We start from the raw sequence: 22,719 nt of genomic DNA, 5'->3' as shown, positions 1-22,719 counted from the left end.
GTGGATCAGTGGAATAGGATAGGAACACAAGATGGAGAAGTCAACAACTACAGCAATCTACAATTTGATAAACCCAAAGAGGCCAGCTTCTGGGCTAAGAATTCACTATTTCACAAAAACTGTTGGGAAAATTGGAAAATGGTAGGGCAGAAACTGGGCATAGACCAATATCTTACACCATATACCAAAATAAAGTCAAAATGGGTTTACGATTTAGGAATAAAGGCTGATACTATAAGTAATTTGGGAGAGCAAGAATAGTTTACTTATCAGATCTATGGAAAAGAAAAGAATTCATGACCCAACAAGAGATAGAGAGCATTACAAAAGTTAAAATGGATAATTTTGATTATGTTAAATTGAAATGTTTTTGTACAAAAAAAGCCAATGCAACAAAAATTAGGAGGGAAGCAGAAAATTGGGAGAAAATTTTTACAACTAGTGTCTCTGATAAAGGCCTCATTTCTAAAATATACAGGGAAATGAGCCAAATATATAGGAATGCAAGTCATTCCCCAACTGAGAAATGGTCAAAGGATATGACTAGGCAATTTTCAGAGGAAGAAATTAAAGACATCTATAGGCATATGAAAAAATGCTCGAAATCACTACTGATTAGAGAAATGAAAACAAATCTTAGATACCACATCTCTCCTGGCTAAAATTAAGTAAGTTAAATAAACAATAATTGATGCTAAGGAATTAGCAAGATTGGGAGAGGCATTTTACAGGATGTGAAACTTTCAGTGAGCCTTGAAGAGAGCTATTTCCATACTATAGGGAAGAAGAAGCACCTTCTACATAGAAATAGTGGCAGTGAGTGCAAATTCATGAAGTTCGGGATGGAATGGAGGTTAACTCAGAGCTTTTGTTCAGTTCCTCATATATCAGGCTTTCTCGCATTTAGAAAACATATCAAGGCAAAATAGGGGGTGGTATAGTGGAAAGGAACAATTATTCTTTAAGTACCTATGTATCATGCTAAGTATTTTAAAAGTATTATTTCATTTCATTCTTACAACAATCCTGGGAGGTAGGTACTATTATGGTATTATGGTCCTCATTTTGCAATTGAGAAAACTGAGGCTGACCGAGGTTAAGTGACTTCCCCAGGGCACACAACTAGAAAACATTTTAGGTCAAATTTGAACTCAAATCTTCTTGACTCTATTCCCAGTGCTCCATCCACAGAACCACTGAGCTGCAGTTTATCTGAAAAGTAGAGAGCGAAAAGAAAAATGATATCGATCTGAAAGGACAAGTTAGAGTTATATTATGAAGGCGTTTAAAATGCCAGTGGAGTCTGTTTACTTTAGATCAGAGGCAATTTAGATCAGAGGCAGGGGTGTCATATAGTTATACCTGTACGTTAGGAATAAAACGCCAATCATACTTTTCCTTTATGTGATGATGACATGTCATTTCCATTGCACAATATGCTAACAAACACAATTTTATGTTAATTATTTTCACGCACTCTGAGATTCCAGTGTCTATATCTTCTTAGATCCTTATCTTCTTTCAATTTTCAGTTTAGATGTTGAGTCTTCTATGAAGCATTCTCTGCCCCCCCAACCCATTGTTTTGTACCTTTTCTAATGACCTTATATCATATGCATTTGTATATATTTTATACAGTCACAGTAAGCTTCTTAACCCATGATCCAGTCCTAGTGAACTTGCACAGAAGAAGAACGTGCACTGGAGAAGATGAAGACTAAGCACTGCGTGCTTGAGTCAGGGGTTGATTAGATGCCAGAGCTTGGGAGAAAGATAGTCTTCTTGCTTCCTGCTTTGAGAGAGGATACATGTTGTGCTAAATTCTCTTCTGGGAAAAAGAGAAAGAGACAGAGAAAGAGAGACACAGACACAGAGACAAAAATAGAGACAGAAAATGAAGAGAGAGAGAAAGAGAAAGAAAAAGAGAGAGGGGGAGAGAGAGAGAGAGTGTCAGAAATGAGAATCAGAAAGAGACAGAGGGATTGAAGACTTTGGGAAAAGCAGACGTGAAGAGGAATCAGTATCTCAACATTTCATAGTTTCCAGTTGCCTTTCCTAGACCTTGAGCAATTTTCCCTTGGGTAAAGTTGAGATTCTCTCCTCCTTCGTTGAACTGATCTTGCTCCCATTTGGAGAGCTCATTCATTCTGTTCATTGTAGAAAGGATTCTTGTTTAGCTTTCAACTAGAATAGATGACCCTTGAGGTCCCTTCTAACTCCAAGGTTCAACTTCATTCTATCCACTACATCTTGACGTGATATTCACAACCTTTGAACTCTAATGACACTTTGGACCTTTTATATGACTTATCAAATTCTCCATATTATTTTATTTCATACATACAATCTTCCACCACAGTCATCAATAAATGGTGGTTTTCTTAGGTAGGAGGACCACATCTTGCTCATTTTTCAACCTTCCTCAACATCTAATATAGCCCCTTCTATAGTGAGTGACTTATAGCATTAAAAAAAGTTATGATGAATGAATGATTGGCATTTGCTATTTTTTTAGGATATATTTTCTTCTACAAAATGATAGAGTCTGAATTTCTTAGATTGGACTGTCTCCACAAAAAGCAAGACATAATATTTCCCATGGGACCAGACTGCTGGGCTGAATGTTCAGGGGTGAAAGACCATCACTGTTCCTTTTGCTAATCTGTAAAAGTTCAGGTTACTCTTCAAGTCACAGGGCAAATGCTTTCTCCCTCTGGACTAAGATGTCTAAGCTTCAAACCTGAGAGGAAAGGAAATTCTAAATAAGAACACAAGCTTTTGTTCTCTTCAAAATCATCTCCAGGTCCCTCCCTAAACACAAAGACCTGTTAAAAGAAGTTTTTCACTTTGAAGCAGCAGTTTTCAGGAAAGAAAATTATTAAAGGTATGTTACTTCATTATACTTGTTACATGTTACTTTAATCAAAGTCTAATTAAATTTGCTTCTAATTCCTGGGTTGTACTGAGTCATTATTCTCTAGTAAACAGTCACTAGGATCTCAAAAATTAATAAAACTCTACAGCAGAGGCTGGTCTGAGGTATGTCAGGAGTACTTGACTACACAATTTCTATTTTTCAGATTGGAACGTCCTGGGAAACCATGCATTGATTTCTAATAAGAAAAAGAATATGATAAAGTTCCTGAGATAGATTTGTATCCCTTTCAAAATCCTCATGGACCGTGCTGTTTGTTCTGCTTATCTGACCTTGACCTAACCTTAATCTCGACCTCTGGGTTTCCTGGCCCATGGCAGTTGCTTCCCTGGTTTGGGAAGTTTGATTCACCTTGACTTCAAGCTTTCATAGTTTTCTTAGGTTCAGATTTTGGTCTATCCCTTAGTTAATTTTCAGCCCTTGCTTTTGCCTTCCTGTTCATTTTTTATTTTTTGTTTTCTCTAAATTAAATATACATACATATATACATATACATATATATATATATATATTGCTGACAATTAGCATTTTCCTTGTGCTTAACATTGTGACAATGATAATAAATGATATTACATAAGATCACACAATTTTATACTTTCCCTATTTTGCAAAGGAAAACTACAGAGGAGGAACAAAAAGGAAAGTAGGCAAATGAAAATAAATATCAAATATAACTCTTTGTTATATATAACTGTTAAATACAACTCTGGGAGCTGGATAAGTTTAATTTATTGGGGTTTTTGTGTGGTGTTATTTGTTTCAAATTTGTTACAAATCCATCACAATGCATATCTTGTTATTTCATCCCGTAGTGGTGATGGATCTATCTACATGCTTTTGCCTCCATCTCCCCTCTCTTCTTGTTATGATTTGATAAGATTTTTCAGCACAGTTGGCCAGGGTGAGGGATTTAGGCTGTGGATCTGAAATGATCATTTCTCATAAGTAATGTCTTACATTGATCAAATTTGTAATGACTAGCAGTAGGCTTTAACCAACAAGATGTATTTAAGTAGCATGAAATGCTAGTTTTATGGTTTAATACTGAGAAATATCATCAAATGTTTTGATATTTTAAAATGTCCAGATGTTTGGCTTAGGGTAGATAAAACTTTTGAATATTTGAAATTGTTTTCCCCTTTCTCATGAAGATGTTTGGCATCCTATAGGAATAGCCTTAAGCTGCAATTGCTAGAGGTTTCAAATTTCTTCAATGATTTGGCCTGCATATGGGTTATAATTTATTTTCCTCTCAGAAAAATTTGGTTTCAAATGGAATTTTATACCTCACAGAAAATCCAAACTGCTTTGAGGGAAGGATGGTTGTTGCATGTGCATGTCAACATACTGATGCATATATTTCATTTCTCACCCAATACAGCCCCAAAGTCACAGCACATTGTTACCTAGATCTGGATATTCCAAAAATTTCTTCCTTTGCAACACTTGCCAGCAGTGATATTTGCATTAAAAATCTACATTTTTAGCAAGAAAGTAAAGATATAATAATAAGTAAAAAAAAAAGCACTTTAAAAAGTAGTGTGATTTGTCAGATGTTGAAAACTGGAAAAATGTCATCCTCTTTATCAGCTAACCTGCTAATCTCTGAATGATGAATAAGTGGATAGATGAATGAAATGAATTGTTGGAAATGATTAGTTTAAGAAAAAAGGACTATTCTACTAACATGACTTTAGCATACCTAAAATTCTCACTTAATTTTTAAATGAATGGATAAATATTTCATGAGGACAATTTTTATATTCTATAAAAGGTATGAATTTATTTTTTGAATTTGCATCTGTAATATTACTACTTTCATAATATATTATTTAACCATTTATGCTTTTTGGGGGGGGATAGTTTAAAAGAGTATATTCTCCATCAAAATTCAATCCAAGTATAATTGCACCAATTTCATAGATTTGTTGTTAGGATCAAACGACATAATGTAAGTAGACCTTTTTACAAACCTTAATGTAATATAAAAATGTCAAGTATTTTTACTCTCCTTAAGGATATATAATTTTAGTTTTGTAAATTTTTAGGATTTTGTTATTGATTCATTAATTATATATTTGATATGTTTGGGGGTTCAGAATTTTCTTGTAAGCCCTGACTTACAAGGTCTAGATTTAAAGTGATCAGAGGTGACTGGTGGTACCGCGATTAGAGGACTGGGCCTAGAATCAAGAAGACCTGAGTTCAAATCTAGTTCAGACATTGACTAGCTTTGTGATTCTTGGTTAAGTCTTTTTAACCTCAGTTTCCTCAACTCTAAATAGTAACAATAATATAATAATAGTGCCTACTTCACAGTTATAGAAGTAAATCTATTTTTCGATGAATAATTTTAAGTCAAAATCATATTCCTCATTAAACAAAAGTTATAGTGAAATATTTTGAAAGAAACAATATCATGAAGTTTTAGCCCCATGTGACAGTATTATTTAAGTTAATTTGTCATTCATTGGAGTTCTACAGGCTGCATCTTCTAAACATTCTTTCTGGTTCCTTAGAGGTATTTATCCTTTTCAGATAGAACCTACAGTGCTCGTATCTCAAACCCAATGAACCCATAACAAAGCTGAAAGAATTCTCAAACTTGGTACCGATCATGAAAATGTGATTTTTTCTTTTAGTATTTATATCTTGGAAATATATTTGTTATATTTTGTGAAACAAAACTTGTCCTGGATTTTAAATCCAAACAATTCAACAATCAAGTACCCTTTGTGTAATTGTGTGATTGTATATGTACGTATATATGCATGTATGTGTATATGTATTCATATATACACACAAATACCCACATTTGGCATTTATTGTACTCTAAAATAATATTATTTAATATGATTATGTTAATATTAATTCTTAATGTACACTGAATCATAATATTCTATTAACATTGTTACTATTAATATTATTAAGTGAGACAATAGTGTTCTTGAGTATACCATTCATGCAGTTGCCATGTTTGAACCTCTTAAGAAAAAAAAGTATCTGAGAAACAATAGGAATATTTTCCCCTCCAAGGGAATGCTAGATATTCTCACTTCACTCTTCATTATTCAATTTCAAGATAAATGGCAATGCCAAACTAGATAAGAACCAAGCAGTACCCAAAGTTTGACATAAAACGGCCACAATGACATTAGTGCCATGTAAATGATATTCACAGACAAGATTGTATAAGCAAAGCCACCTCATTTCACTAAGAAAAGACCATTATTCAGTATATGCAGATTTTTTTTTTCCTCAAACAATCAGGATTGCAAGCAAAGTTTGTGTACTGTTTCTTGAGAATGGAAATGGCGGGAGCTGTTCTTCTTGATCTAGAAGGAAGAGTCTGTTTCCTAAGTGAGATAATAAAAGATTCACTACTCTTTCCCTCCCAGATACTAAACCTTGCACTGTCCACCAAAATAAAACCAGTTTTGAAATATTTGATCACAAACAGGAAGTTAGGAGAGAATCCTGTGAACTAATACTTTTTTGCCTGTGATTTTCCTAGCTATTGCACAGTCATTCTATCAGCCAGTAAACAAGCATTTATTAAATGATTACTATGGACCAGCTGTGCTTGGGGAATATCACTTTGTCTGTCCCTGTGCAATGGCAGTGGCCAAGAAATCTAATAGCTAGCAAGAATTTAACAGCTCAGAAGTCTAAGCCATGGCTTCTGAGATGAGACCAGGTTTTTCCTCACAGAAGAGCAGAGTTCAGAGTAATATGGTAGGACCCACGCTTATATTCAACATCTGGCCTGCAAACAATACCCTTGGCTAGTAGACTTGTTCCACCATTAATTTTTGCACATTCTCTATCACACAACCTATAACAGATCCCTGCACATGCAAATTTTATTTTCATCTCTTATTCACCATTAAAATTGCAAAAGGCTTGTGAATTAATGATTTTGGCCATTTTTCAGTGGAACTGGGATACCTGACTTTTATCTAAATGACTCAGAGATTTGTGGATATATTAATCTTCTTCCTTCTCTGCCCTCACCATAAGTATGTATTGAATCATAAGAGCACAAACAGAGGACTAGAAACAAACCCAGAAACAATCTACTCCTACCCCTTAATTTTGCATATGAGAACCTTGAGTCCCAAGATGGTTAAGTGACTTGCCCATAATCACAAAGGTATTAAAGCAGCAGAGGAAGGATTTGAACCTAGGTCCTGTGATTTCAGAAATCTCCAAAATATTGCGTGCCTTCTTAAAATATAGTAGAATGCGAAATGTGGCGTCTGTTTTAAGGCCGCTATGTAGAAATCAATGCATTTAAAAATAGCAGATGAGATCTACACAAATACAGAATGATAATAGGAAGGGTGAATTAAATAATAATTAAATACATTTCTAAAAGTGACTTATTGGTCTTAACAATAAGTTCAATAAAAATGTTAATAAAGATGTCCACATTATTTGACACCATTGTAAAAATTTTAAAAATTGAAGTTTTTAAAAGTCATTAATAATTTAATAGGCATCTGTTAGATTTCTTTTATTTGCCGGACCATGTGCTATACAACTCAAAATACTTTTTTTTTTTTGGAGGGGGGGAAGGCAGGGCAATTGGGGTTAAGTGACTTGCCCAAGGTCATACAACTAGTAAGTGTGTCAAGTGTCTGAGGCCAGATTTGAACTCAGGTCCTCCTGACTCCAGGGCCGGTGCCCTACTCACTGCACCACCTAGCTGCTCCAACTCAAAATACTTTTAAACCAAAATAAACAGACTTGGGGTTAACAGCATTTTTTAAAGGTCTTGTACTTGGTCATTTTCTATAGAATAATTGCTAATAAGCAAGACTCTTCTTAAAAGAGCTGATTTCCACATGGGGATGTTAGCAAACTGTAGGTAATTTTGGCTGGAACCAGGATGCACACAAACATCATTTCTGTCAAAATAATAATTGCTTTGTTTTCATCAATAAAGGTTGTAACTGTCCTACAACTTATACCTGTAGGACTGTTACAAAGTATCTATCAGAAACAGAACATTTGGTTTTACCCAACTCTCTGTAGCTGCCATATCAAACTGCCACTCATTAATTGCTTTACACTGTAAAAAGGAAACAAAAATAAAAAGTTTATTTGATGAACTTTGAAAAAAAATCCCAACAAAGCTTTAAATTCGGGCATTGTACATTTTATACTAGAAAATCCAATGTTTATTATATGGAGTTGTTTTCTCTTAGTAACATGTTTTGCTATCTCTGAAGAAATCATTATTCAGAACATGCTGTGTCTCAGGGTGTTTTTTTTTTTCCTTTCTTTTTCCACCCTAGATTATAATTCCCCATTTATGGTTAACTGTTTCCCAAACTGAAGAAAAATAACTGTCTTTCATGTAATGCTTTAGCAACAGAGGCCTATGGAAAGAAAGATATTATATAAAAATTTACTCATATGAATAGAGCTCACTTATTCAGCAGTTCTGCTTCCATTGCCTTCCATTTAATTATTACTCCAAAAAGCTGTTTCTTGATTCTAGCCCCACGGTATGAGAGCCAAAGGTCAAGTAACTGCTCTCCACCTTAACTGCCCTTCATTAAACTAAGTGGATACACTTGGTTTCAGTGGAATTCATGGAAGATAAAAAAGATTGAAAACTACCACCCTCAAATTTCCTCTTCTATTATCCCAGGAGAAACAGTTGGGGGGTGCTCTTGGAAGATGGCTCAAAACACAAAGTGGAAATACCCTGACTTGGGGATTCATATTAAATATAGTGGCAAAAAAAAAATACAAAAGTCATATTAGTCTGAGAAAAGGAAAAAGATATTGGAGCTGTAGAGAATACTGGATTAAAATACCTCCTTATGAAATTACCATGAAATTGAATTGAAGCACAGGCAGAACTAAACAGACTGTTTGGAAAGCATTCAACTACAAATCTGTTCATTTTTCAGACCTGCTGAAATCTAAGCTGATTTCAAGGGAGCCCATTTCAATTATTTGCTCTGCTGTTTAAACCAAACTATGCTGAAAACTATAGAAAGTACAGCAGGCATTGATGACAGGTACTTGTTTACCAGCACGACAAATGGCGTATTAAAATTTTTTCTGTTAAATGAAGTAGGAAAAAAATAAGTAAACCTATTCAAGTACCAGGCATCTTGTAAAAAACAAAACAAAAAAAGTAAAAATGCTTTAGACAGGATCCTGAAATGTTGAGACTTTAGCCATTGCTCTGATGTGAGCCAAATACGTGCGTGTGTGTGTGTGTGTGTACATATACATATGTGTGTGTATATATATACATATACATGCATATATATATTTGTATCTACATAAGATATTAATACCAGATGATCCTGAAAGTCATATCATTTCTATCCTGTATAGGTGAAGGGGAAGGAGATGAGAGAAACTGGGGAGAGGAGGATTAAAGGGAAGGCAGAAAGGGGGAAAATAGACAATACTAAGATTATGATATCTCTGGATATTTCCTGAGAAATAATCATTTATAACCCAAAATGTGTTTTAGTTGTATTGTATTTGACATAAATCGTGTAATTTTACCTTCATTTGAAACTCAATTTACTACTCATGAATAGGAAAAGTGTTAATGTAACATTGCAGATTGACATTGATTTGACCTTATGTTAGCACTAGGAAAGGGGTATACCAATAATGGAGGAACCCCAGTAAAATGGAAAATGCATATTACCTTTGTGATCTTAGATAAACAATTGAGGCTCAGCTTCTTCCCTTGCAAAATGAGGGGGTGGTACTAGGTTGCCTCTGAGGTCTCTTCCTGCTCTAAAATCAATGACAGTAAGAAATCAATTTGTTTTAAGATTAATTCGCTCCATTCAATGCGTGTTGATTGAGTGGCTACATGTATAGCACAATCCTAGCAAAGAAAATTAATATTAAGCTGTATCATTTGATAATTAATATTACTTTGTAATCCATTCTTTTCCGTATTTTGTCAAAACCCCACCTCTTAGTCTGCCTCAAAAGGAAGCCTCTCCCAGGAGGAACTCAGCTTTGGTTGAGGAATGTGATCACTCTTAGAATCCAGGATATCTGCTAGTTAACCAGTGGGATCCCACATGTGTTTACCCCACAAACAGAAAACCAGCTTTGGCTAGAATAGACCTTCCCCAGGTGATGACTTTCTTGTCCTTGCTTTTCTTTATCAAACTTAGGAGTGACTTGGTCTCCAAAGAAGAGTCCAAATTGGGGGGAACCTTATTGAGATGGTTTTTGTTTTTCTAGCCAAGATTGCTAGAGGCCTCTGGTTCTCACAAAGCAATTAGCATTCCTTAAGTGTCAGAGAGGGTGTAATGAGTCACACCAGAAGACTAGCCTACTTTCCCCAGCTGCAGACTAATCCTATCATTTGGGGATTACTCCTATCTCCCTATAAGAAAGTAATAAAGAAGAGTATAGGTAACCTCCTCATTCATGTATCTACCCATCAGTATTGTCTTACCTTTGTCACGGAGGTCCAAATGATGTAGGCCAGCATTAGCCAGGCTTCAGTCACTCCTTGAACATCAACCTCAAAAATCTCCAGAAGTCTCCAGTGAGTGTCTCCTTCAAAATTTATACCAGACCACCTCAGCTCAATCCTTCTCTTGGGGGTCTTGAAAATAGAATGTGAACTTCTTCAGAAAAATGACTGTCTTGATTTTCAGTTTGTATCCCCACTGCTTAGGATAGTGCTTTGCTTATGGGAAGCAGTTAATAAATTGTTGTTCTCTCCCTCCCTCTTTCTCCCTACTTTTCTCTCTTCCTTCCTTTCTTTTCCTTTTCACATGGGAGGAAAAACAAACTATTCAAACAATTCCAGCCTCTGTTCCCTAAAACTCACTTAAAGCAAATGTTGAGGACTTTACTTTAGCCTGCAAAGTGGTCTCCGAGGACTTCATATACTCCTCCATGGGGTTAGAGATTTTGAAGTTGCTTGCAAAATATACTATGGTATACTTCACATCACATCGAAATAACATCAACAGTTACAAAGAATAATTAAAGCAGCATTTACTCTTTTCACTTTAGACTGCCATTCACAGCAAAAATACATAATTAATACATTCAAAGGCATAGAACAGTGAGAAGCTGTTCAATAGGTTGCTTCAGTGACTACAGGCCTACATTACGTGTAAGACTTTTCACACGCACATATCACAGTGGTAAGTGCATATTCATGGAACAAAAGGCAAGTGTGCATGATCACAAAGCAAAAGGCACATCATCAAGGCTGCCAAGGGTTATCCAGGTTGCACAGTGGATAGAACTCAGGAAGACCTGAGTTCAAATCTGCTCTCAGATATTTAGTAGCTGTGGGACCCTTGCAAGTCACTTAACCCCATTACCCTTAGTTTCCTCATCTGGAAAATGAGCTGGAGAAGGAAATGGTAAACCACTCCAACACATCTGCTAAGAAAACCCAAAATCAGGTCATGAAGAGCCTGACATAACTGAAAAAACTAAACAAAGTAGGGCAACAGCAAATATATATATGTATATATATATGCATATATATATGTATATACACACATACATACAAACCTATGTATGAAGAGTTTAAACACATAAACAACTACACATAGTTAACAAGCTATTTTAGCTGCAAAACATACATGATACTAGTAAAAACAAACAAACAGCAAAACAATAAACTAGAAACAAATAAACATGTAATTAACATGGATCAAAGAACTTATGCAATTACTTATCAGGCACACATTGCAAGCCTACAATTTGGCATTTTCATCCAGCTACATGTATAATCACTTTTTCCAGTTTCCCATATAATATCATCAACCAATGTGGTAATGGGTTTATCTTTGCTGTGACCTGCTAACATAGGCCTGCCTTTATACCTGAGCTAGTTGTTGGGATGGGATCATCATAATCCTCATCAGAATTACATTTGATCTCACCTTGTTAAACCTGAACTGGTGTAGGGCACAGACTAATGGTATTACTGTCCTCTGTAGAGCATGTCTAGTACTGAGAACTAGGTAGGAAAGGTGTTGCCTCTGACTTCAATAAGAGAGAATGTAGATAGCAATTGTTTTTTGTTTTAGCCAGAAACCCTGGGTAAAAGAGGCCATTCTCTGCCCCATTTCTTACCTAGCCTTAATCACTGAATGGGTGTTGCCCCAGCATACTGAGACCTGTTAAAGATCTTAGCTTTAAAAGGCCAAGGTCCCCCACCGCATCCTGGACCATCTCCAGTCATCCTGATCAATATCTGGCCACTGGACCCAGATGGCTCCAGAGGGAAAAGTGAGGCTGGTGACTTTGCACAGCCCTCCCTCACTTAATTCCAATTCACTTGTATGTCATGGCATCTCCCCGCTGTGGCATGGGTCCTTCTCATGAATGAATGACAAACAGCAGCAGCAATTACTTGAATTAGCCAATAAATTACACCATATAAAATCTCCTTCTGAAATGTTTGTTTCTAAGTCATTGTCTATTTCAGACAGTCTTACACTAGTGACACAGGGACATTGAGATAAGTCTTTTATTCTCTGTTTACCGGGGACACTAACTAATTCATCCATAGGAGGTAAGTGGTTTCCGTAAATTATCTTTACAGGGCCCTGTCAGTCTCTAGAGTTCTTTTGTAAATAGGCAAATTGCAAAGTATTCCCCCAACTAGGTAAATTGTAGCTTTACACTGATCTGCTAACCTGCATATCCCATGAACACTAAGATGTCTCAGCAAAACTCTATCACCTTGTTAAAGGTCTTGACAAGGAACTTAGATTTGACATTATCTTTCCTTAAAATCTGTTGGCACTCAATTTAGTGAAATTATAGCTGGTAGATAAACTTCTTTCAGTTTCTGTCTCAATCCAGAGATGTATTTGTTACTACAGACATATTAAGGAGAATCAAAAGAATTTGGTGACTGATTTTGTAGAGTAGATAAAGCAAAACTTAGAGTTAAGCATTATTTTAAGTTTTCAAGCCTAGGTGACTTCATAAGGGGGATTAATTTTGACAGAAACAGGAAAGTTTTTAGAAGAGGAAATTTTTTTTTTGGGGGGGGAAGGCAAAGTTGGGAAAGGAACAATGTGTTTGGGGTCAAATAACTTGGGTTTAAATCCTATCTAGCTCTACTACTTACTACCTGTGTGGCCTCAGTTTCCTCATCTTTAAAATTAATGGATTAGACTATATGATGTCTAAGGCAGTGATTCTCAATTTTTCTAAGTATGAGGATACAGATATGTAGTTGTTACATTGTAATAGATATGTTATGACTGTCATTTAATGGAGAACATATAGGATGACAAAAAGGCTATTATAAATTCAGTAACCTTTAAAAATATATTTGCATATTATCAACCACAAAACTTCCTTATTAATTTTGAAGTAAAAGTGAAAAAGTAGATACTACTTCAAAATTAATATATACATAATTGGAGTCATGCTCTTCAGTACATAAACTCACTCTGCCAAATTTAGGATAAGATATAGAGCTAGAACCTAGAGTAATGATTCCCAACCTATGACCTGAGGACCATTGGAGAGCTGAATTTATTACAAGGGGGACTCAAACCCACAAACTCACCAAGCATTGTCATTTTGATCTTTATTTATCCCAAACAGAATATCTACCACAACTCAGTGTAATAAATAAACAACTGAACCTTCTGTACTCTAAATAATGTCTTACACATAATTGTGCTAATACAAATTCTAATATAAATTATAATGAACTATAGGCAGTCATAAATATATGACTGAAGCTCTAGATAAAATTTAGTGATAGAAAAATATATTTGAAAGCAATGGAATAGTGATAAGATAAAGGCTAAAGCAAGGAGAATAGATGATCTCTCTGGGGAAAATATGTAGGGAACAGAGCCATTGTGGATTTTGCATCTTTTATATCCTCCAAATAGGTCACTCCTGGTGTGAGTCACTCAAAGTAGCATGCCTCTTAAAAATAAGAATGCAAACACTCACTATCCTTCTTACCTGGAGCACTCCATTGATCAGGGGTGCCCTGATCAACCTTTGCTCCATATAGATAAGGAAAGTGAGACCAAGAGATATTATAAGTCGCCCAAGGGAACATAAGAATTAGACTTCAGAGCTTAGACAGAACCTAGGGCTTTTGATTCCAAGTGTATTTTTTCTAAAGAATGTAACATGGTCTATAGTCCTTATTTACATATCGCCCTGCTCTTAAAATGAAATTCTTGCCACCAGATACTGCCATCATCTCTCTTTTGAAATACTTTCTTTATTTCAAACCCCAACTCAAGGGTCAAATCCCACATAAAATCTTCCCTGATCATTTTTCCATAGCTTAAAGTGATTTCTCATTCATCAGCTTTTTCATTGCTTATACCTCCTCTTTGCACATATAATATTCTCCCTTGTATTAATTATGTGAGTAGAAGTACTTTGTCACATCATAACTTTCACTCCATCAGAACAATGTGGTCTGTGTTTTGTATACCTTAGCCTTTATTGTGTCTAGCAAAATGTCTCCCAAAAAGCTAGTTGTGGACTGAATGAGTAAACAAGTGATTGTGACAACAATGCAACTTCCTTCTAGGATGTTAAATTTTAACTAATTGAAAATCTCCCAAATCCAGAAGCTTGTGTCATTATACTCAGAATATGTATTTGGCTTACAACTTTCGCTATCTTATCTGAGCATTAAAGTAATACTTTAAGTTTTTTAAACAAGATTTTACAGATGGGAAAACTAAGGCTGATTGCAGTGCTGTACACATGTTCATAGAACTTACTAGTAAGAGACAGTATGCAGTGGTAGAAAGTACTGAACTAGAAATCAAGAGAAACTGAGTTATGTGATCTCTTTCAAGTTAGTTAAATCTCATGACTTTTTTTGCAGTGGGGTAGATGGGTTGTGATCCCTGTATACTTCCATTATCTGGTAAACTGCAGGAAAAGGATTAAATGCAAGTGTTCTTTCTGTTGTACCTTGGTGCTTCTCAAGTACACATTGGAAGCACTATTGTAGAATCACATTCAAAGTGAATTTCATAAATCAAACTCTCACATTGCTGTAGCCCCCCACTACAAAAATAGTCGATTATTATTTTTACTTTTTCTCTACTTATTCTTTCACTTCTTTTTGTTTTCTAGATTTCTCCTACTTAGGTAATTATTTAAAGCTTGCTTTTTCAATGACTTGATATACTAAATTATATAACTTTTTAAAATACTGCTTTCTGGGGCACAGTGGGTAGCATGCCTGCCCTCACATCAGGAGGACCTAAGTTCAAATCTGGCCTCAGATATTTATTACTGATGTGACCCTGGGCAAGTCGCTTAACCCTGATTGCCTCCAAAAACAGATAATTTAAAAAAATATTGCTTTCTGATGGCTCTAAGTCCTCAAGTCATTCTAATCCAATACTTTCTTGTTGTGCATGTATAAAGATTTTTGGCCTCTGAAGGGTCCTCTGAAGACTATCATACGTAAAAGGACAGATTCGATGACTCAAATATGACTTCCAGCTCTTCATTGACAATTTGAAGGTTGTATTTGGATGTTTTCTCCAAATAAAACCTAGTATTCTCAAAAGTTATACTGAGAGAGCATAAGGTCTCATAGATCCTGACAAACTAGTGACACGTTAGGCATGGGGTGGGGAGGAAGAGACCATTTGAAGCATGGTGGACTATGCTAAGTCATACCATGTTTATGCAAAATGTTGGCTTTAGCTTCTATACACCATATTTATAAGCCTGACTGAACCCAACCATTTAGGTAGATATATTCTGTCATTGCTCACTTTTTAAATTTTGTCTTTTAAGCTACCGTTTGTGTTATAATTTTTCTGGACAGTGTTAAAAATCGAATGAAGAACAAATTGAAGACAATCAAACATGTGCTTGCCATGAAGAATGAACTGATGCTAACTTACCATTGGTAATGTAGTAATAGGATAACTTCTGGGGAATTATTTTAGTTCCTTTAACTGTTAGCCATATTCTTGAATGCCCAAAATAGAGGGTAACTTGTCTTGCTTCCATGGGGAGTTTTAAATCTCCCAAAAATATCACCTATTTTTGATAACAAACTATTTTACCAAGTCTTTGTCACCCTCAATTTTCCAGAGTTAACCTTTTCCACCTTTTCATTATGATTTTTAACTAATTGATATTTAAATTTTCCTTAAAACAGTTAAAATTTTCTCTTCACGTTCGCTTAAGCATCTTTTTATCCAGTATATTTTTTCCTTCTGATATATTTGGAAAAACCATTTTTATCTTTTTTTACTCCATTCTTAGGATTAACAAATTGGTAAAGAAAAAAAAAGAACACACTCTATTTATCATAGTAGAATCAATGAACTTGTGCTAGAGAACTGGATTCTATTATCTTCTTATAATATCAATCAAATTGTCAACTAAATTCAAGCATAGGATCCTTATTATGGGAGATGATGTAAAAGACAAAGAGAAAATTGCTAAATTTGTCTCCCAGGTTGTGCTTGCAGCATCAAGTCATAAAAATAATTACAAAGTAAGTAAACTTGATGTGCAGAACAAGTCATTGAGAGGATAAATATAGCAACCTACAATGTCATTTTTACAGTTACTTTTCACACTATAACCACAAGTTAAGGAAAAAATAACTTTTAAAAATATAGCAGCCTCTGAGGGCCCATATTTTTGTTGATTTTCCCCTCCAGGATGTGTAATATCTGAAGGATTTAGTAATTAGAGATAAAAATAAGAAGGCAACATGTGCAATAGCTCAAAAAAGAGCATGAAGAACATGTTACCACTTGCCTAATGCTTTTTTTTGTACTTCTGTCAGTGAGATGGCAGTTTCACTTTAACTGAAGATCTTAAATCATTATTTCAGGACCTTAGGTCTGTGATAATGGTGTTTATGTAATGTTAAGTGCTTTTGAGGGCCAAATACCATGGTTGGCTTTTTTGTAGACACTTTCCCGTATCGTTTCTTTGTAAGTATCTATCAAGGTCTATTTCAGCACACCAAATATACTTTAAATAGAGAGATTTCTTTTCAATGGTGAATAATTGTTTTGAGTCTATTTTTGTCAATAGTATTGCTATGGAAGGTACAGTTCAAGAGACTCCTGTTGCCTTATGCTATATAGAAATTTACTGAGGTCTCAGGTGGTCCTTAAAACTAGAAAGGACATCAGAATTGGAATCAAAAGAATTAAGTTCAAATTCTGGATTAGTCATGTATAAGTTTCACTAAAGTCACTTTAGCTGCTTCAGCCTCTTAATAAAATAGCAGCAAACATGTCCTTATTACCTCACAGGAGTATTGTGAAATCTAAATGAGGGTTAAATGCAAAATATCATATACATGCAGCAGCAGCAGCAGCATCACCGTCATCATTCTTTTTCTTATTTTTGTTGCCTATGGAGGTAGATAGACAGAAATGGTCTTGGGACAAGTTCCTTTCACATAGAAATTTTATTACATTTTAAAGTATTGCACAGACTATTGCAGAAGTGGTTAAAATAACTGCTTTTTGGATAAAAAAAATTGGGATAAGAGCTCATTTTCTGTAGGCTCACTAAAAGCAGTTTCAGGACAATACCAGTAGTAGACAGGATGATGGGGATAAGATGTGGTTCATCTTGTTGCCAACTTCATCATCAAAATTTTCATTGCAATGATATTGTTTTTATTTTCATCTATGACACTGAGATAAAAGCTATCTAAAAACAAGATGCTATTCTGCCATCATTCTTTTATATTTAATATTCAATTATTACACATGTACTTTAAATATCCAATAGTTTACTGGGCTAAAAATTTTAGGATATAAGCTCAAACTCTTTAAACTCAGGATGTACTTCTTTGTTTACCCACGTAATTTTGATTTCTTATGCTAGACCTCTTCATTTTCAAAGTTTTATGTCCTTTGTGGTTTGGAAATTATGAGTATGTTGTGTGGTGGTAACTATTTAAATGAATGATACTTATTCTTTAGTTTTCTTAAGTTTGTTTTTGTTTAATTTTTTTTTATAGAATAATGTTATATATGAGACTATGTCCAAGAGTTTGGTCTATGATAATGCTCTCCTTTCAGTGCAGTCTACTGTTATGTTCTTCAGAATATTTTAAGATCTGTTTTTAAAGATATGAAAATTTACTATCTATATGTCTACAAAAAATAGTGAGCTCCTTTTATATATATAGATTTCCTGGGAGAACTAGATTACTTTTAAGACTAATCCAATGTATCTCAATTTTTGTATTGCCTGAATTTACTCAAATATTTTTGAAAAAAAATAAAACCTAAAAACAATTTGTAAATTAACATTCCTAATTTAGACAAAATCCCAAGCTATCTATCTCTACCCTTGTCTCTATGATGATCTATAGTTATTGACTGAACTGAACTAATTTTTTTTGATCTAAACTTGTGACCTCATCACCATGTTTTAAGTTTATAGTAGTTTCTATGAAGGGCAATGGAGAATTTATGTTCTTGGATATGAAGACAAAGGAGCCCAGTTCTCCCTGGAAGTATAAAGCTGAAGCAATACAGCTTTGATGTTAAAGGGACATTTTGTTTGGAGGGGGACAAATGACACCATTACCATAGGATAGAAATTTTTATGTATACATGTATGTATGTGTATATGTGTGTCTGTGTGTACTTGTATAGATAAGAAATGAAAGACTTTATAGTTTAAAGAAATACTATCATTTGAAAAAAAGCCATAATATTTTACCAATCCATACAAAATATTTGAGCAGCTGGGGTAATTGTTGTCATCCTTGTGCACAGGTCTCACATTTTTTTTTCAAATAAATGTGCTTCAAATTGATTTGTTAAGCTATGGCTTAATAAAATCTGCATCCAACTCTGTTGTCAAATTGTGATATTGTATGTCCCCCATACCAATGGGGATGAGCTAGGACTGAGACCTATGATTTCACAATTTTAGAGAACTGCTTGATGAGAAAATGTCTTCATTCAGTTCAGATTCTCACCATCCTTGATAATTGTCTTCTTCTATATCCTCTGCTGATCTTGGCTAACTTCCTTGAAAAAGCCATTTAAAATCGGTATACTTTTGTGTATTTACCTCACTTCTAAATCCTCTATAATCTGTCTTCTAACCTCATTACTGAACTGAAACTGCCCTTTCCCAAGTCACCAAATGATCTCTTATTTTCCAAAGGTAATGGATTTTTCTTAATCCTCACGGTCCCTGACTTATCTGAAGCTCTTGACAGGGTATTAGCTCACTCTAGGTTTTTATGACACTTTTTCTCCCTGATTTTCTCCCTTCTTGTCTCATGTCTTTTTCCTAGTGTTCTTTCCCAAATCTTCATCTATTTTAAGCCCCCTAATGGGGAGTGTCCCCAGGTGCTCTCTCCTGGACTATTTTCTCTTGTCTATCTATATTATCTCATTGATCAAAAAAAAAAAACCTCCAAAGAATTCAGTTATTATCTGTGTTCCAATGATTCTTATATTCTATAAAATGCTACTCACTATCCTGAATTACAAACTCACATCACTTATGGACTTTTGAACATTTCAAAATAGACCCCATAGGCATCTCAAATTCAATTTGCTCAAAAATAGAATTTAAAATCTTTCACCCAAAACTCTCTGCCAAATGCTCCTGTTGCTGTCAAGGGCACCACTCTGTCCTTGTCACCCTGGCTCAAAACCTCGGTACCATCCTTAACCCCTCTCTTGCATTCATCCTGAATATTCAGTATGTGGCCAATCATGCTATTTCTACATACAATTAAAACAGCTTGTATAAAAGACACCTTCTCTCTATACAGCCACCATCACCCTAGTCCAGGCCCTCATCATTTATCACCTGGACAAATGAAAGAGTATTTGAGTATTCTTTTTGCTTTACCCTGCCTACACACACACACACACACACGCACACACACACAAACACACTGCAATAAGACTATTTTTAAAAATGGACAAATAGCAAGTTGAAAAAAAATTAAAAATAAACAAAACAGCTTCCCTCATTGGTCTTACCTCCTCATACCTCCTCTGTAAAGCCAATCAGTAAGTGAAAGATCTTTCCTGCCCATTGAATAGGCTTCAGGTGGTAACAATAAAGGGAGGTCTGATTAGAGAGTGTCCATCCTTTCGCTAATTAGATGTGAGGCCCCAGGCTAGTTAACAAAATAGTTTGCTAGCTTGAGAGAGGTGTAAAGCCCTCAGGGCCCTAAGGGGAGTTGCTAAGACCAGAGCCAATGGTATATGCCTAAATTCTAGTAGATCAGGTGACTGCTAGGACTGTATAAAAAGAGAGAACAGCAGTTGGAGCACAGCAGAAACTGAGGACTGAAGGTGGAACTGGACACAACAGAGCTGGAAGCATTGGAGTGGAGAGCAGCAGGATTCAGAAGCAGAGGGCCTGCATCCAGAGTGTGCAGAGCAGAGAATGCTGAATGCAAGAAAGAGTTGTGGAGATCAATGAACTTGGAATCAGCAGAGCTTCAGGAGAGAGTTCAGAGCAGAGAGTTAGGATTGGTGAGTGATCTTCTTATAGGAGGGCCCTAGCATAGAGGGGAAGCACAAGTATGGCTTGGTTTCCTGCTATAATATTTTGTTATAATCTCCTTGTTACTGTAGTGAGGTGGGGTTATGGGTTTTGGAATACTATTACCACAATATCAAATTGAGGGCGTTGGTCCTTGAGTCTGATCCTTTGGAGTCTAAATAAATTTTATACTTCCTCTGCCTTCTGCCTAGAGAATTCCTTATACTTTGTGATTCCAAACCATTCAGGCATGCCCATGGTCCTCTTAGAGATCATGAATTTTGCCTTACTCATATATCCTCCTATCCCATATATGGATAAAAGAACTATAGAAGGGATAGTTACCAGTTTGACTTGACAAGCACTTGGAGCAAACAAAAAGGAACAAGCAGAGTTTGGCAAGCTTCACAGCCAAACGCACTCTGGCTTGGGGTTTAACAACCATTTCATATAGTCGTGGCCAAGTTCAGTCCCCATTACAACTAGTACAATTATGGCTACTATAGATCCCCACCTGGAGTTGGTCTTTCTTTGCTCTTCCTTTGGTACGTCATGTCAGTACACATCAATACCAGCTGAAGAGGTGAACAGCCTTATGCCCCAGAGGCTCTCAGTCCCTCAGAAGCCTGGGATGCCTACATGAGGTTCAAGACCATGGCATATATTTCCTCTCCCCTGCTATCATAAAAGGAATGAAGTTACATTCGGAAAGAGGCATTTAGCATTGTCTTTCCAGCTGTTTGGAAGGAATGATGTGAAATGGTGGACCGGGCATATTTCTGTGTGTGAAGCCAATATAAATATAGCCTAGAGGTAGGGACAATTCACAGCCACATACTACTTCTTAACTCACCCTACCACTCAGTCTACTTCCTAACTTCTGGCATAGCCTCACGACAGTCTCCAACTCAAAGCCGGTATGGAGTTGAAGAGTAGTGATGTCAAACTTCACTATATAATGCTTATAATGAGCACAGATTTATAGTTACGAAGCACTTTATATGTATTGAGGCATTGTGCCTTTAAAGAACTTTTCATAAAAAGTTGTTTAGTCTAGAAAAAGGAAGAAAAAATACGTTTGTGTAAATAAATATGTCAATAAATCATTAAATGAAATAAGATACCACTGTTGTTGAAGATTAACACGTTGATGCAGAAAGAAAAGTTACCCATTTTAAGGAAACAAACTTAAAATATCAATATGAAGAAACAGCTTTCAGGTAGAATTTGACCTATTTTGAACAGAAATGGAATGTGCTATAAAAACCTAAAACATCTTATAAAAGAAGCAGGGTAATTCCTCATTTGTATATAAACAATTTGATGGTTTAAAGGGGCATTGAGGTAACTTTTATTAAGATCTGGAGAAAATGTGAGTATAAAATAAAAAAAAAAACTTTTAAGGACTGAAAAGAAGTGTGGGTTGGTGAAAAGGATTTTAAAACTGCCTGGCATTAATACCTCTTAAGTTATTTGCATATAACTGCTTTATGACAGAAGAGTGCAAAATGAGAAATATAAAGATTTGCAGACTGAGTTATGATTTTTAAAGGACTACAAAATTTTAGTACTTCATGGGGAATTTTTGAAAAGTTGTTACCTTTTCAAGTGAAAGGTGAGTCATTGAGAATCAAAAGGCTCTAATTTTATAATATATAAGAGATAAAGGAGATAAGAAACTGAAGCTAAATGTTGAAGAATGGGAGGAGTACACTTAGCAGAAGTTCAAAAGTGTCTTTGAGTTATTTGATAAATGAGCAGTAGCAGAACTTTGGCTGCCAGTTTCTGTTTGATTGAATAAAACTGCAGTTTCTGCTACAGCCTGATAGCGCCCCCTAACTTGGCGAATCCTTTAAGAGTATCTGTTGACTTTCTGTGTCCCACTCTGGTTTGATAAAGAAAATTGTAAAGGAGTAAGATAGGTAGGTACCTGGTTTGCACCTGAGCTGTTTACAATGAGCTGTTAAGATACTCTGAAAGACTGGATGAGTTTTGTAGTTCTCTTTTTTAAAAGGAACTGTTATGCAAATTAAGAGAACACTTTTCAAACAAGGTGATTGTTAAGTAGCATTTACAAATACAGTATCAGTCTGAATATAGAAGAGAAGATCTTGGTTGGTAGCTGGAGAGTTGTGAGGATCAGCAAACAAGCAGTTTGCAGAAAAAGGAATAAACATTTATTAATTACCTACTAAATGCCTGGCCCTGTGCTACAGTGTTTTATTTTTTATTTTGTTATTTAATATTTTTAGTTTTCAACATTGATTTCTGCAAGATTTTGAGTT

Source organism: Trichosurus vulpecula, chromosome 4 (assembly GCF_011100635.1).
Source record: "Trichosurus vulpecula isolate mTriVul1 chromosome 4, mTriVul1.pri, whole genome shotgun sequence".
Lineage (NCBI taxonomy): Eukaryota > Metazoa > Chordata > Mammalia > Diprotodontia > Phalangeridae > Trichosurus > Trichosurus vulpecula.
Note: the sequence above shows the minus strand (reverse complement) of the source record.